General features: G+C 52.2%; 1 long non-coding RNA gene across 1 annotated transcript; it reads left to right on the top strand.

Annotated features, from left to right (window-relative positions):
* Positions 1-338: 338 nt before the first annotated feature.
* Positions 339-3,596, top strand: LOC121104355. Its single transcript, XR_005836640.1, has 3 exons — positions 339-852; positions 2,135-2,351; positions 2,998-3,596. It is a non-coding gene; the product is annotated as an uncharacterized LOC121104355 (long non-coding RNA).
* Positions 3,597-3,828: the final 232 nt, after the last annotated feature.

The raw sequence follows: 3,828 nt of genomic DNA, 5'->3' as shown, positions 1-3,828 counted from the left end.
TTGATGAAAATGGAACTTCAGAGTATCCCCTTCAGCTGGAGTCCCCTGCAAAGCGGAAGGCCTGAGACACCCTGGGACTATTGGGAAGTGGTATGTGAGTTCATAAAACAACTAAAGCACTTCCTAATTCTGTAACATGTAACTTAAGCATGTCACTGTCACCGATTTTGAATTTACCATAGTGCCTAAAAATATTTTTAAGACTTGTAATTGTCTCTGTTTGCCCATGTAAAGGGTTTTATGCAAATATGAATCCTTATCTGCTTATTCAAAATTCAAGTTCCAAGAAGTATAAAAATGGCTGAACAGTGGCAAGAATTTCAGAAACTGCAGGAACATTGAGACGCCACGGCAAAAAGCTAACGAATCGTGAGGGAAGAAAGCAAGTAGACTGTAGAGGAACAAATACATTTCTATTGGTGACGTTCGCAGAGGTTCCCAATGAGAGCCAAGAGCTATGGGACCGGGGAGAGGAGGGACGTGGTCATTGAAGACGAGGCCTCGAAGCTTTGATCAGTGGTGACAAACGTTCAGACTGTACTGCACGGTAGAGCCTGGGACCCTTCAAAATGAGGAAGCAGAACCCACTCTTAACGTGGATGTGAGCAACCCAAGTTACCGAACATTCCCGAGGCCAGGGTGCCGAAGTGCTGAGAGCCGAGCTCCCTCCCCCCTCCTCCCCGCCCCGGTCAGTGTGCAGGTGCCCTGGCATGATGGCCACAGGCCCTGCTGTAGCAGGAACAGGGCAATCCCTCTGGCAGGAGCATGGCTGGAGAAAGGAGCGCCGGGTCACGCTTGGCCCAAGTCTCCCGGTGGTGGATGGAGGGCAGGCCAGGCCCCAGGAGATTCCAGGTGAGAGCACAGGGATTCTGGCGGGAACAGCCTGTGGAGTGCAGCCCACAGAGGGTTTGCTGGGCAGCTGGGTGTTGCAGGAACAGGAACTTCGAGGGGTGGGGGGTGGGGAGTTTGGGGCACTGGGACCTTGGCTCCCCGCCTGGGGTGCAGTGTAGGGGAAGTGTGGTGGAGAGCTGATCCACCGCCTCCCTGTAAATCAGGGGTCCCGGTTAGGGCTGAGGACCCTCCACCCTTGGGCCATGACTCCCTGGGGGTGAGTTTCGAGAACGCTGCTCTTCTTCTGGAATCTTCCCAGGCTTTCCCCTGGCGTTCAGCATTTCCACCCCGTAGAAAGATGCAGCTTGGGTCACCTGCTTGTTGCCAGGGAAGGAGAGTCAGGTTCTTTGGATCTATTTGCATCGAGCAGGACAGCTGACTTCGCAGAGAGTGTGTGTCTTACAAAGGGAAGATATCAGAGCGAGCACACGAGGTGGGACTGGGATGCCGAGGGCAGGGACAGACATTCGGTGTCCTCCCCTGGGTTTCTGTGCCCCCTCCTCTGTGTGTGGGAACAACTTACCTCTCACCTTTCTGGGACTTAGAAGTCCCAGCAGAACCCACTTCCTCGGGAGGTGCTCACGGGGAGCCTGGCTGCCCTCACTGATGGGTGTGGGGTGGGGACGGGAGCTGAGGGACCAAGGTGAGAGAGGGAGCAGGGACACATCCTCATCCCTGTGCAGCTTCTCTTGACCAGTCAGAAACCTGCTTTTCTCAGGTGGTCCTGACAGAGCTGAAAGAAATGAAAATGGTAAAGATTTCAAAGTTGAAGTGATACATGATTAATACATCGCACATCTCTCTTGCCCCTAGGAGGGCCTCCTTGTTTATTAAAAAAAAAAAAGTCACACAAGTAAGAGGGGAGAGGAAGCACTTTGTTTTTCTGTGCTATCAGAGCCCCGCTTCCCTTGGGACTGCTGAGTTATCTGTTCCGTCACGGCCGCTGCGACGGAGCTCAGGGCGGAATGTCACTGTGGAAATGGAAGATTCTCTTCTATTCCCTAAGAGATGGGGATACAGAATCTAAGAAAGGCCTCTGGACCCAGGAAATCACCTGCCCTTTGGCGACCTGGGGCCAGGGGAGCGTGATATCTCTTTTGGAAGCAGCTCTTCACCTTGCACACAGGCTTTTTCACCCTGTCCCTGGAATTCCCCAGAAGTTTCCAGAAGTGGTAAGAGATGGGGGAGGGCCGGCCTCTCTCACCCTCCAAACCTGGCAAGGATTTTCCTGCCATTTCTCTAGGAAGCCGTGGCCATGTGGTTGCCTGTGGCAGATTTCAAAAGAGAAGGCAGAGGAAAAGCCTCAGAGGCCAGGAAAGCCCCCTCCCCACTGCCCCCCGGGAAATCGAGCTCGGTGAAGGCCACTCCCGGACAGCTGCAACACATCCCGCAGTGAAGACTCGCCCTCTGCAGCAGGATGGCAATGATTCCTGATTACGCCAAGCGTCGGCATTTAGCAGGTACCGCAGGAGCCAGAGCTATCATGAAGTACCTTTCAATCATTTAAGACTTAAGGTTTAAAATGTCTGAGTTGGTTCACCTTGGAGCCGATGCCAACCATTGACCCCACTCTCTGTAGGGCTGTCTGGCCTGTGCCGGGAGCCGCTGCCCACGCGGGCCAGGCTATCTGGCCATCCCCCCCAACCTTGCAGGCTGCCCCTGGGCTGTCCTTTCCTCCCACCCAGGGGCGGCCAGCCCCCCAGCTCCCCTCCCTCAGCCAGGTGCCTCTTGACTCTGGTGAACACAAAGCACCCCACAAACCGTGCTAAGATGCAGGTTCCGCTGCCTTAGAGGGTGGGGCTTGCGTTCCTAACCCTCCCCGGCTGCGGACGGTGGGACCACCCTGCTGATGCAGGGGTGAGGTTTCAGAGCCCAGGCTCACTGAGGCTCACTCCGGCTGGGTCATGCTCCTTTATCTCAAATCAGGATGGAGCCACCCTCCCCCCATTTCTGAATGTTTCTTAAATATTTGCGGGAGGGGAAGCTTGCCTCCTCCTCCTCTGCCTCTCGCCCTCCCCTCCCTTCCCTGCCCTCCCCTCTCCTTACCTCCCTTCTCCTCCCCTCACTTCCCCCCTCCCCTCACCTGGTCATCTCTCTACTTTCCAGTTCCGGTTGTGTGTCCGGTATCTTTAGGAGTCCGCCTTCACCCATGTCACCTCTTCGCTTCCCTCCCAAGCCTTAACTAAGATGACCAATGGCTGCTGGTGGACCAGCTCAACATCACTTACTCAACACTTTGACAGGGAGAAAGAAATGTGCTGCTCAGAGGAACCTGAGAAATGTAGTCGTCGTCTAATCCACAGTTATTCCAGAACTTTCCTGGAGGCAGGAAGCTTCATCCACAGGAACTGGCAGTTTTTACCGCACCACTGGGCAATGTCGCACCATGATGTACCCAAAGAACACAGTACCTCCCCCAAGGCTCACCCCTCTGCAAAAGCACCTGTACATGACCTTCCAGCCTTTTTTCTTGACCTATGTATTTCACAGACTTGAGGTCACACTGCAGTTCAAATGCTATTTCGGGATGTTTTTCCTTAATAAGTTTTTAACTCATTGAAAATTCCTGAAAAAAAATCCATTAATTTTTAAATAGCTGTTTCCTTTGTATGCAAAGGACATTTATTTAATAAATTCCCTACTGTTGGACATGTAGGATTCAACCTAGTGGTGGTTCTGTGGGACTTTAGAAAACAGAGATACATATACAGAACACCCCAAATTATAGTTCCTCCTTTTCAACATCCTTTGGAAATGGCAGCAGAAGGAGACTAGACCTTTACCAGGTAATAAAGACATGACAGATACCTGTGTGTTAAAAGATGAACTGAGATGTGTTAGAAATTTTAAGAGTTTCTTTGAGCAAAAATCAATTTAAATCAGGCAGCATCCAATCCAGCAGATAGAAAGGAGCTCCGTCCAAGTTGCTGTACAAGG

Source organism: Ursus maritimus, unplaced genomic scaffold (genome assembly GCF_017311325.1).
Source record: "Ursus maritimus isolate PB19 unplaced genomic scaffold, ASM1731132v1 scaffold_1, whole genome shotgun sequence".
In the NCBI taxonomy this organism is placed as follows: domain Eukaryota; kingdom Metazoa; phylum Chordata; class Mammalia; order Carnivora; family Ursidae; genus Ursus; species Ursus maritimus.
The sequence above is the reverse complement of the archived record's forward strand: the minus strand, read 5'-3'. Positions and strand labels throughout refer to the sequence as shown.